Source organism: Mobula hypostoma, chromosome 27 (genome assembly GCF_963921235.1).
Source record: "Mobula hypostoma chromosome 27, sMobHyp1.1, whole genome shotgun sequence".
In the NCBI taxonomy this organism is placed as follows: domain Eukaryota; kingdom Metazoa; phylum Chordata; class Chondrichthyes; order Myliobatiformes; family Myliobatidae; genus Mobula; species Mobula hypostoma.
The window spans coordinates 29,539,726-29,553,558 of record NC_086123.1 but is presented as its reverse complement, the minus strand read 5'-3'; the positions used below and the strand labels follow the sequence as shown (position 1 = coordinate 29,553,558).

Sequence of the window (13,833 nt, the reverse complement as noted above, 5' to 3'; positions counted from 1 at the left end):
CAAAGCCATGCTGTTGTAGCCCGTGCAGAATGTGGTCTGGCATTGTCCTGCTGAAATAAGCATGGACGTCACGGGAAGAGACGTCGCCTTGATAGCAACATGTGTCTCTCTAAAATCCTAATATATGCCTCAGAGTCAATGGTACCTTCACATACATGCAACTCACCCATGCCGTGGGCACTGATGCACCCCCATACCATCACAGATGCTGGCTTTTGCACCTTTCACTGATAACAATCTGGATGGTCGTTTTCATCTTTGGCACGGAGAACTCGACGCCAGTTTTTTCCGAAAACTAGCTGAAATGTGGACTCATCTGACCACAGCACACGGTTCCACAGTCTTTCAGTCCATCTGAGATGAGCTCGGGCCCAGAGAACTCGCTGGCATTTCTGCATAGAGTTGATGTATGCGTAATACAGTTTCAAGTTGCATTTCTGGATGCAGCGACGGACTGTGTTGAGTGACAATGGTTTTCCGAAGTACTCCCGAGCCCAGGTGGCTATAATTGTCACAGTAGCATGACGGTTTCTTAGGCAGTGCCACCTGAGGGCTCGAAGATTACGCGCATTCAACAGTGGTTTCCGACCTTGCCCTTTATGCACTGAGATGTCTCTGAATTCTCTGAATCTTTTCACAATATTATGTACTGTAGATGTTGAAAGACCTAAATTCTCTGCAGTCTTGCGTTGGGAAATGTTCCTTTTGAACTGACTAACAATTCTCTCATGAATTTTGGCACAAAAGGGTGAGCCATGACTCATCCTTGCTTGCAAAGACTGAGCCTTTGGACGCTACTTTTATATCCAGTAATGATACCTCACCTGCTACCAATTAGCCTGCTTAAGGTGGAGTCTTCCAAACCGGTGTTACTTGAATATTCTGTGCACTTTTCAATCTTATTTTAACTCTGTCCCAACTTTTGTTGAGTGTGTTGCAGCCATCAAATTCTAAATTTGTGTATGTTTACAAAATACAATTAAGTTGGTCAGTAAAACTATTGAAGATCTTTTCTTTGTACTTTTGTCAGTTAAATAAAGGTTCACGTGAATTAACATATCACAGATTTTTGTTCTTATTGCATTTTGGAAAATATCCCAACTTTTCTGGAAATGGGGTTTGTAGACTTTCGATAGACCAAACCAAAATGAAGATAAAAGGACATTCAAGACAAGTCAGAGAAGTGATAATAGAGAAGCACAAATCTAGGGAAGGATAGAAAACCATCTCAAAGCCACTGAACGTGCCTCGGAGCTCAGTGCAGTCCATTGTGCAAAAAACGGACATGATATGAAACCACAGCCTAGGTCAGGCTGCCTCTTTAAACCTAGTCACCAGAGAAGAATGGCACTTGTAAGAGAGGCTAATGTGTCACCAACAGTCACTCTGAGTGAGCTGCAGAAGTCAGTGGCAGCAACTGGCGATGAGTTCACAGTTCCACAGTCTTTTGGACCTCCTTGCCTGTAACGACTTTGCAAAGTGACACTTAGTAGATACTATAAAGATGTGGAAGAAGGGCTTGTGGTCAGATGAGCCTGCAGTAGAACCTTTTGGCCTTAACACTTAACAGTACCTGTGACATAAATCTAATACGGCACATCAGTAACACCATCATCATTATGCAGTATATCATATGAGGTAGGGGATCATGGTCTATCCATGCCCATGGTTACTCTTGGCAAACTTTTCTACCAAAGTGGTTTGCTATTGCCTTCTTCTGGGCAGTGTCTTTATAAGACGGGTGACCTCACCCATTATCAGTGCTCTTCTGAGATGGTGTGCCTGGTGTTAGTGGTCACATAACCAGGACTTGTGATATGCACCAGCTGCTTATACGACCATCCAGCACTTGCTCCCATGTATTCACATGATCCTGATTGGGTGGGTAGGGGCTCAGCAGGTGCTACACCTTGCCCAAGGTTGAACTGCAGACTAGCAGAGGGAAAGAGAACCTTGCATCTCCTTTGACAGAGGCGTATCTCCACCCTGCCATGTACTATCATCCCTACTATAAAGTATGGTGGAAGTAGCATTATGCTATGGGCTTGCTTTTCAGCAGCAAGTACTGGAAATGTGGTCAGGATTGATGGGAAGATGAATGCTACTAAATACAGAGAGATCCTAGATAAAAACCTGCTAATCTCTGCCAGAAACCTGAAACTGGGAAGGAAGTTGATCTTTCAGCAGGGCAATGACCCAAAGCACAGTGCCAGAGCAACCACAGGGTGGCTTCAGATAAAGAAAATTGATATCCTTGAGTGGTCTAGTCAGAGTCCTGACCTTAACTTGAGTGAACATCTCTGGCAAGACCTCAAGATTGCTGTCCACCTCTGCCGCCCAACTAACCTGTCACAGCTTGAGCAATTTTGCAAGGAGGAATGGGCAAATATTGCTCCATCACAATGTGCAAATCTAATAGAGACTTACCAAAAAGACTGCTGGCTGTGATAGTTGCAAGGAGTGGCTGAACTGAAGGGACAAATACTTTTGAAATGGTGACATTTCTGATTTTTGAATTTTTAGTTTTTCATGCTATACAATTTTTTTCTGGGTTTTTTAAGCTCTGCTGTAAAAAAAAAAGGAGCATGTAATGCACAAATAAAAATTCTCAATTAAATTGATCAAAATCCCTGGTTGTAATACTCATTTATGTGATTAAAGGGCTGGGAGCTGGATACTTTTACAAGGAACTGTGTCCCAGTCTTTCATTTTAATATGGATTAGTGTCAAAACAAACTGGGACAATTAAATGATAATTAGAGTATGAATTAACCTCCAGTTCTATCAATTTTGAATAGTCTTATAATCAAGAACTTGTAGTTTTATTAATTACATTTGAAAATACTTCATACATGTTATCTAACTTCAGTAAGATTGGGTGCAAATATCAGTTGTACAAAGCATTAAGGATTTTTTAAAAGTTTGATGTCAGAATTTTTCAAACTAGGGAAGTGAAAGTTTAAGTGCCTCAAATAACACAGTAAAAGGTGCAGCCCTGAGCTTCTCTGAAGTCATGAAACTGTTACAGAAGCTTGATTCTTTGTTGTCAAAAGCCTGTGGCTCATTACTGCATAATTAACAGAAATGTTCAAGGTATTGCATTTGAAAGAATATTCTGGAGCCTTGGACTAAATTGGTGTGTACATTATTTATTAGTGGACACTTCAAGTAGAATTTTACTGGTTCAGTTTAAAAAGTATATAGAAATGCATATTGGTAAAGAAGTTGAACCACATATGTAAAGATCGATGACATGATTGAGAGCCATGACATGAAGACTTTGTGCATTACTGTGGAATGATTTTTTTTAGAACTTGAGTGCCATTTTGACTTCACAGTCAAATGCATTTCCTGTCTTGACCTTGTGTTCAACTGTAAAATTAAATGGAAAGAAGGATGCACATTAAGTATGCAGTTGTACATACTTATCCACTGTCTTCTTTAAAATGGCCCATCAAAGCCATTATTTGATTCCATTGCAGCATATTTAATACGTGATCCTGCCCATGGAGCTGACAGTATGCCATGGATCTTGTAGACTTAGATGGAGCTGGTCTGCCTGGGAAGGCAGTCCATCTAAGAGAGGGAAAACTCTGATCTCAAACCTCCGCTGCCTTGTGGCCATACCCACTCATGGGAAAGGCTTCGGGAGTAAACCCTGAGGACAAATCCGGAGTTGGAGTCCCTAAGGCAGTCCAACGTTGTCTTCAACTTTGTTCTGGCAACTCCTGTGACGGCACCGGTGCCAAGCTGTATCGGCCCTTGCCCTTCCCTTGGACAACACCGGTGGTATGGAGAGGGGAGACTTGCTGCATGGGCAACTGCCAGTCTTTCATACAACCTTGTCCAGGCCTGCGCCCTGGAGAGGACACTGCAGCGTCACCTCACCGTGACGGCACAACACAGAAAGTAGCAGTCTACCGGTTATAAGCCTGTGCTCGATTGGCGTAGAGCAAGGCGCCAGGGGTTGCTTTCGATGGAGGGAGAGACCATCGCGTCTCCCTGGACAGCTACTGCCTGCCTCAAGCAGGGCAGCCCCCAGCCGATTAGGTGCTGTCCCGCGACAGTCCGCCCACTCCACTGGGTGCGTGGAGCTTAGAGATACAAGTAGCCCGAACTCAGACTGTAAACACTGCACCAGGCACAACAAGAAGACAAAGAAAGAAGCCAGCACTCAGACTAGGATACTGGAATATACAGACCATGACCACTGGTATATCAAATGACCTTTGGGAGATCAGCGACACATGCAAGAGAGCAGTGATTAACGATAAATTGTCGAGACTCCAAGTGGACATCGCAACGCTCTAAGAGACATGTCTCGCAGAATCGGGAACCCTACGTGAGAGAGACTGTACCTTCTGGCAGGGGGAGGGCTCAGACAAGACCAGAGAGCATGGTGTCGGCTTTGCCATGAGGAATTCGCTGCTGAAGATGGTAGAGCCTAGCAAGAAAGGGATGGAGCAGATTTTCTCACTTCGACTCCACACATCCGACGGGCCTGTCAACCTTGTCAGCATCTATGTCCCAACCCTCTACTCTACACAAGACACAAAGGACGAGTTCTACGCCTGGCTCTCAGTGATGATAGAGGAGATCTCAAGTCAGGAACAGTTGATGCTACTTGGCGACTTCAACGCCAGAGTGGGCGCCGACCACGACTCCTGGCCAAGCTGCCTGGGGTGGTATGGGATTGGCAGCATGAATGACAACGGGCAACGACTGCTCGAGCTTTTCATGCTCCACGAATTGTATGTCACCAATACCTACTTCCAGACCAAAGCTCACACAAAGTGTCTTGGCGACATCCCCACTCCAAACACTGGCACCAGCTAGATCAGATAATCACAAGATGCTGTCACCTGAGAAACGTGCTCATGACTCGCTCCTTTCAGAGTGCTGACTGTGACATGGATCACTCTCTGGTTTGCTGCAAGATCAGACTTCGGCCAAAGAAGATGCACTATGCCAAGCCTCCAAGCAAGCAGTGCATCAATGCCAGTAAGACACAACACCTAGACAAAGCGGTGGAGTTAATCAAGTCACTGGAGGTTGCTGTCCTTGCAAACTCACCAGAAGGAGATGCTCAGCAGAGCTGGGACTGTCTCGGGGACGCTATCCACAGCACTGCACTCAAGGCCTTCAGGAAGAAATGGGACAAGGCACAGGACTGGTTTGAAGTGAGCTCAAGTAAGCTCACCGCTGTCATCAAGGTAAAGCGTGTTGCACTACTGGAGCACAAACACCACCCCACCCAGGCAACACTGCAGGTGCTAAGGACAGCAAGAAGCAAGGCCCAGGAAACAGCCAGAGGCTGTGCAAATGACTACTGGCTACAACTATGTGAAAGCATTCAGTCATTATTTGACACAGGCAACATCCCTGGAGTGTACGAGGGGATCAAGAAAGCCATCAGGCCAACCCAGAGCAAGACAGCACCATTGAAAACCATACCAGGTGAGATCGTCAATGACAAAGGCAAGCAGACGGAGAGATGGGTGGAGCATTACTCTGAACTCTTCTCCAGAGAAAACAGCATCTCGGACAGTGCGCTAGACGCCGTGGAATGCCTGCCTGTCATGGAGGAACTGGATGCATTGTCGACTGCTGAAGAGCTGAGTAAAGCCATCGACAGCCTGCCCACTGGGAAGGCATCAGGATTGGATGGCATTCCACCAGAGGCCATCAAGTGCGCAAAGGGCGTCCTGCTAAATCACCTGCACGAACTACTGTGCCAGTGCTGGGTAGGGGGAGCAGTGGCCTCAAGACATGAGAGACTGCAACATTTTCACCCTATATTAAGAACAAAGGGGACAGAAGCGACTGTAACAACTACAGGGGAATCTCCTTGCTGAGCATTGTTGGGAAGGTTTTCGCCCACGTGGTCCTGAATAGACTGCAGAAAATAGCCGAAAGGGTATATCCTGAGTCTCAGTGTGGTTTCAGGTCAGAATGCTCTACAATCGATGTGATCTTCTCCCTTCGACAGCTACAAGAGAAATGCAGAGAGCAAAGACAACCACTCTATGTCGCTTTCATTGACCTCACGAAGGCCTTCGACCTCGTGGGCAGAGGCAGCCTGTTCAAAATCCTTGCCAGGATTGGTTGTCCCCCAAGGCTCCTCAGGATAGTTCAGTCATTCCACACAGACGTGAAGAGTGTCGTTCAGTTTGACGGCTCTTCTTCGGAGGCCTTCAACATCCGCAGCGGTGTGAAGCAGGGCTGTGTGCTTGCCCCCACCCTGTTCGGCATCTTCTTTGCAGTCCTGCTGAAGCATGTCTTTGGAACATCAAGTGATGGTGTCTTACCTCCACACTAGATTAGACGGGAGGCTGTTCAGCCTGTCCCGGCTGAGGGCGAAAACCAAGGTTTGTGAACTACTCAACAAGGACATGTTGTTTACAGACGACGCGGCACTGACAGCACACTCTGAAGGGCAACTGCAGCGCCTCATGGACAGCTTCTCTAGAGCCTGCCAGCTTGACCATAAGCCTGAAGAAGATCAACTACGAGCTGGAGGAAGTTCACGAGTTTATATACCTTGGCTCCACCATCATGGACAGTCTCTCCCTAGACCCCGAGATCAACAGACGGATCGGACGAGCAGCCTCAACATTCGCCAGGCTGACAAAGAGAGTCTGGGAGAACAGAAAGCTGATGACGCACACCAAGGTTGCAGTCTGCAGGGCCTGCGTCCTCAGCACACTGCTTTATGGCAGTGAGACCTGGAGCCTCTACTCCAGACAAGAGCGGCATCTCAATGCCTTCCACTTTCACAGCCTGAAACACATCCTGGACATCAAGTGGACTGACTGAGTCACCAACAATGAGGTCCTGGCCATGAGACCCAGCCTCTTCACCCTGCTCCAACAACGCCGTCTCCGCTGGCTGGGCCACATACACCGCATTTCAGATGGGAGGATCCTGAAAGACCTGCTGTATGGGGAACTGGCCTGTGGCAAAAGAGCACATGGGCAGCCCCATCTTAGTTTCAAAGATGTCTGCAAGAGAGACATGAAGTCACTGAACATGAACATAGAGAGGTGGGAGGAAATTGCAAGTGATCGCTGTCACTGGAGGCTGGAACTACGCAGAGATCTAAAAAGAGAAGAGAGGCTGAGACTTGCTGCTGAAGAAAAGCGCACTCGAAAAAACAGCACCAAGACAACACTGGAGGACAGCGCCTTCAAGTGCAGTTGCTGCAGCCAAGACTGTCACTCCCGTGTGGGCCTCTACAGCCACAACAGATGCTGCTCTACCAACACAGACTGAAGCAAGACTTTCCAGGCGCAGATCCAAGGTCTCGTGAGACTAACAGATGCCACTATACTAGTATTGGACCATAGGTATATCTGCTCTTTGTATTATTCAGCTTTTGGTTATCTCAATAATTTATAGGTGGTTTGTGGGGAGAGGAGAAAGTAAACGATGTATATTTTCTGCATATGAATCCAGAAAGATTCTAGGGCTGGAAAAAAATTGGAGAAGGAAGCTGATTAAATCTGTAGCTCCAGTCACATTGAGATGCTGCTTCCTGTGGTTGCTGCTCCAAGGAATTTAAAAATAAGATTCTCACCAACTCTTTCCAACTCCTTGTTATCTGGTATCTTCCACAACAAAGAATAAATAATATTATGTCCTGTAAAGTGTTTTGGTGGTTGTAACTGTCAGGAATAAATAGCTTTTGGGGTGTGAGAGTATCTGCAGAATCTGTTTATCCCTCTTTTATACTGAATGTCCTGACTAATGAAGACCAGTACCTCATTCACTACCTTTATCACCCTATCTTTTAATTGTTTTTAATATATTTATAAAATGCCCTGGGATTCTCTTTAATGTGACTTGCCATATCCCCTTTTAGCCTTTTTGATTTATTGATTAAACTCTTTTCAGCTTCTTTTATATTCCTTAAGGGCCTTGTTTGAATTCTGCTTCTTGAACCTTACATATGCTTCCTTTTAGTTTTTAACTAAATTTGCAACATCTTTGGTCATCCAAAGGTCCCAAATCCTGCCACCCTTGTCTTCCTCACAGGAACATGTTGATCCTGAATTCTGTTGAGCTGTTGGCAAGTTGACGGTGTCTGGAGGTTTATGGCAGGGAGTTTCTCCCTTTTGCCACCGCTATCGGGGACTTGGGAGTCGATCGACTTGGGGACTTTGAGACTATTTTTTTTTACTGTGCCTCTGGACTGTTCTTCATCAAATTATGGTATTGCTTTGCGCTGCTGTAACTATATGGTATAATTATGTGGTTTTGTCAGTGTTAGTCTTTGGTCTGTCTTGTTTTCTGTGATATCATGCTGGGGAAACATTGTATCATTTCTTAATGCATGTATGCATTTCTAAATGACAATAAAAGAGGACTGAGTGTTCTCATAATCTAATCTAATATTCTAAATGGCTCCCTCCATATCAGACTTGCCAAATATTAAGTAAAACAGTTGTAATTAGCTCAGCCCCTCCCCATGTCTTATCCTTATCTAAATCTGTCTGAAAACATAAAAAGTAATGATATATGTTCCAAAAATGTTCTTCTACTGTAACTCTGATCACCTGGCCAATTTATTTTCTAATATGAGGTTCAGTATGGTTGCTTTCATATTTGGATTATCTACGTAATGTGTAAGGAAGCCCTCTTGGATGCACCTAACAAATTCTGCTGCATCAAAGCCTTGGGTTAAAAGGGAGTCCCAGTCTATATTGAGGAAATGAAAGTCACACACTGCAACTGCCCTTTGCAATTGCATCTTTCCATAATCTGTGTATATACCTGTTCCTCTATCTCCAACTGGCTGTTGAGATACCAAGAGTATAACCCCATCATATTGATTGCATTTTTTTAAATTTCTAAGGTCTATCTACATTGCCTTGAGGGATGTTCTCTTCCGTATATACTCTCTTCGTGCTTCTGTGACATCTCACTGAACCATAGAGTATCTCCCCCCAGTCTGAATCCTAAAGTGCTGAACTGCCAGTCCTGTCCTTCTCTCAACCAAGTCTCTGTAAAGGCAACAACATTGTAATTCCACATACTAATATAGGTTCAAAGTTCCTCCCTTTGAACTGTATACTTAATAAATAAAAATAAGTATACTTCATCGGGTATACTTCATTGGATGCATGTCAACACTGGTAGGGTTTGCAGGATATTACTTCCTACAAAGCGAAACCCCATAGCATGAATGGTAGCGATGCTTCACTACCTGATGAGTTCAACTCCTATGCCCACTTTGAAAGGGAGAATATAACTACAGCTATGAAAACCTCTGCTTGCACCTGGTGACCCTGTGATCTCTTATCTCGGAGGCTGATGTCAGACTGCCCTTTCCGGAGGGTAAACCCTCACAAGGCTGCAGGCCCCAGTGGACTACCTGGTAAGACTATGAAAACTTGTGCCAACCAATCTGGTGGGAGCATTCAAGGACATTTTCAACCTCTCACTGCTACAGTTGAAAGTTCCCACCTGCTTCAAAAAGGCAACAATTATTCTAGTGCCTAAGAAGAGTAGAGTGAGCTGCCTTAATGACTGTTGTCCAGTACCACTCACAACTATGGTGATAAAATGTTTTGAGAAGTTGGTCGGGCTAGAATCAACTCCTGTCTCAGCAAGGAGCTGGACCTTCTGCAATTTGCCTATTGCCACTCTAGGTCTGAGGCAGATGCAATCTCATTGGTTCTTCACAAAGCCTTAGAGCACTGGGACAATACACACACATTTCAGGATGCTATTCATTCACTATAGCTCAACATTTAGCACCATCATTCCCACAGTCCTAATCAATAAGCTACAGAACCTGGGCCTCTGTACCTCCCTCTGCAATTGGATACTCAAGTTCCTAACTGGAAGACTACAATCTGTGCAGATTGGTGATATCTCCTCCTCGCTGTCTATCAACACTGGCATACCTCAGGGACGTGTGCTTATCCCACTGTTCTACTCACTCTATATCCATGACTATGTGGCTACATATAACTGAAATGGCATCTATAAATTTGTTGATGATACAACCATTGTTGGTAGAATCTCAGACAGAGATGAGAGGGCATACAGAAGTGAGATATATCAGCTAGTTGATTGGTGTCACTGCAACAACCTTGCACTCAATGTCAGTACAACAAAAGAGTTGATTGTGAACTTCAGGAAGGGTAAGATGAGTGAACATGAACCAATCCTCATAGAGGGATCAGAAGTGGAGAGAGTGAGCAATTTCAAGTTCCTGGGTGTCAAGATCTCTGAGGACCTAACCTAGTCTCAACATAAAGAAGGCAAGATGATGGCTGTATTTCATTAGGATTTTGAAGAGATTTGGTTTGTCATCTAAAACACTCAAAAACTTCTATAGATGTACCATGGAGAGCATTCTGACAGGCTGCATCACTAGAATGGGGGTCTATTGCATAGGATCAAAGGAAGCTACAGAAAGATGTAAAATTAGTCAACTCCATCTTGAGTACTAGCCTTTGTAATATCCAAGACAGCTTCAAGGAACAGTGCCTCAAAGGCAGTGTCCATTATTAAAGGACCTCCATCACCCTGGACATGCTCTCTTCTCATTGTTACTGTCAGAAAGGAGGTACAGAAGCCAGAAGGCACACACTCAGTGATTCAGGAACAGCTTCTTTACCTCTGCCATGTGATTCCTAAATGGACATTGAACACTACCTCACTTTTTAAATATATATTATTTCTGGGTTCTTTCTGCACTATTTTTAATCTATTAATACACACAAAAAACACTTTTTCTATATTGTCATGTATTGCATTGTACTGCTGCTGCTAAGTTACCAAATTTCACAACAGGTGCCAGTGATATTAAACCTGATTCTGATTCAACCCTTTAGCCCCACCATTCCTAAATTGACCTAACCTCTATATTCCCCTCATTTCTTCCACTTGCTGCTCTGGTTTTCATCCTTCTGACCTCACTAATTTAAACCCTCCCGACTAGCACTTGGAAACTTTGCTATAAGGATAAGTTCGACTGCATTTCTGGACCCCATCTCTCCGTAAGAGGGGGAGTGGGAGGGGGAAAGGAAGAGGGAGATGAGTAGCTACTTTACACTAGCTCTTGAATGTCAGGCCTCTCATTCCCTTGTGAATGAATCTTGTTTTTGGTATGATCCCAATGCATTATCAAAAAACAATCTACTGTAGATACAGGTGTCCCCTGCTTTTCGAACGTTCGCTTTACGAAACCTCGCTGTTACAAAAGACCTACATTAGTTACCTGTTTTTGCTAACAGAAGGTGTTTTCACTGTTACAAAAAAAAAGACAGTGCGTGATAAAAAGGCAGCGTGCGCCCTGAGCAGCCAAGCTCCTCCCTCGGAACGGCATTCTCGCCGGCATTGCTTAAACATGTGCCTGTGAGCAGCTGTTAGCAAGATGAGTTCTAAGGTATCAGAAAAGCCTAAAAGAGCTTGTAAGGGTGTTACACTTAGCGTAAAACTAGACATAATTAAGCGTTTCAATCGTGGTGAATGAAGTAAGGACAAACTGAGTTTGGCTTGTGGCAGTTGATGAAGATGATGTTGAAGAGATTTTTGGCATTCCATGACCAAGAACTGATAGGTGAAGAGCTGATGCAATTGGAAGAGGAAAGGATAACAATTGAAATTGAATGCAGTAACGAACGGGCTGAAAGTGAAGTCGTCCAGAAACTGAGCGTGAAGCAACTGCATGAGATGATAGAAAAATGCGCGAGGCTAGCAGACAAGCATACTGTCATTTTTCAAGCCTTCCACATCCGCCACAGCAGATGATGAACCTTGACCTTCGACATCGAGACAGGCAGACATAGAAGAAGATGACCTGCCTGCCCTGATGGAAACAGACGACGATGAGATGACACCCCAGTGTCCCACCACCCCAACCCCCGGGCCGCGGACCGATACATTGCCGCGGTAGCTGGGACGCACCCAACACATCTTTAAGAAAAAAGCCGAAATAAACAAGCTAATTAATTAGGTGCCGTCCAGCACGTAAACGTGGGCTCAGATCAGAGGCGATTGCTGATTGCGTCGCCTCTGATCTGGGCTGACATTTACATGCTGGGCGGCGCCTAATTAATTAGCTTGTTTATTACGACTTTTTTCTTAAAGATGTGCTGGGTGCGTCCCGGCCACCGGTGTACTGCTGCATGCTTCGCAAATCAGTATGGGGGTGGGCCACTGCACCACCCCAACCTCCGACGACTCAGCCTAACACATCATCATCAGTGTGCTTGGCACTGTCTTCCCAATTCTGGTAAGTGATACTACACTGTACATACATTATTTCTACTTTATATAGGCTATGTATTTTTAAGTGTTTGGTATGATTTGGCAGCTTCATAGCTTAAAGATTACTGAAGAGAGTGTTTCTGTCGGGAGCCCTAGCATGAGATTTTCGCTATGGAGAACAGTGCAGCAATGATTGTAGAAAAGTATTTCTACTTTATATAGGCTGTGTATTTATCATATCATTCCTGCTTTTACTATATGTTACTGTTATTTTAGGTTTTATGTGTTGTTTGGTATGATTTGGTAGGTTATTTTTTGGGTCTGCAAACGCTCACGAATTTTTCCCATATAAATAAATGGTAATCGCTTCTTCACTTTATGACATTCTGGCTTACGAACCATTTCATAAGAACGCTGTACCTTTGGATGGTGGGGGAAACCTGTACTCAGCTCCATGAAGCAGGTCATGGAGCATTTGCTGAGGGAAAGAAAAAAACAGGAGCCACAGAAGGTTGTTCTTTCCATATGTGCTACCCATCTTCCATTCCGGGCACCACGGTAGGTATTACAGTTCAGGTCGTTTCAGAGTTCAATTATGGTACTGTTTGTATGTTCTCCCTGTGAGTATATAAGTTTGCTCTGGTTTCCTCCTACAGTCCAAAGGCATGTCAGTTAGTTGGTTAATTGATCATTGTAAATTGTCCTGTAATTAGGCTAGTATTAGATAGATGGGTTGCTGGACCATGTGGCTTGTTGGGCCAGAAGGGCCTGTTCAGTGTTGTATCTCTAAATAAGGAAAAATAAATAAATTATCAAAAAAATTTGATAATTCTCTGTTGCATTATTCAGTTATTCCTCCAGGTATAACCTTTTCAGTTTATACTTGCCATTTCTGCTAAATGCAAGCATCTTTGCTTTGCCTTTTAAGCAGTTCTATGAACTCAGCAATATGGGACACCTTGCTGATCAATGTCAGTGCTGAATATCTTGGCTTCTGTTGATTCTACATATAAATCTTGGCAATAGAGAGCCCCAGTTTGACAAGATGACAACACCAAAATTTCCTCATTATCTTTGAAAGTTTTCAACTTGAACTGTTCTTGCCTCCAATAATTAACCCATTCTAATAACATGTCAGAGCTTTATGGGTTGTTTTGCAGAAGTTATGGCGTACAACTGATCTTTCACTGGTTCATAGTGTGCAAGGCTAGCAGATGACTCTTTCCTACGTTAGGTTCAATTTTTAAGCAGTTTTGTTATGAGTAATAGTCACATGCTATCTGTCAATTTGCAACAGTAAGTAACCACTTATTTGATTAAATGACTGTTTTTCTAGTATCTAATGTATTATTTTGTTTGTAACAATAAACCCCTCAAGTGTATTGAAGAGTGGTCTTATAATTGATTTACTGAAAATTAATCATCTGGATTCTGTGAAGCTTGTTAGCTGATACATGGATTTGGATCCTTTCATTGGTAGTTTCATTTATCTGTACAAATGCCAAACCACAATATTAGCAGTGTTGTAGACGCATTACAATTGCCACATTTTTGCATGCCTTTTGTAGTTCTACAATGTAATGTGCTGCATTAGATTTTTTTGATTATGTT

At 43.9% G+C, this 13,833-nt stretch overlaps 1 protein-coding gene across 2 annotated transcripts in view; it reads left to right on the top strand.

Annotated features, from left to right (window-relative positions):
- The window catches only part of LOC134338640 (protein-tyrosine sulfotransferase 2-like), a 93,007-nt gene that overhangs the window by 29,220 nt on the left and 49,954 nt on the right, over positions 1-13,833 (top strand). The window lies entirely within an intron of this gene.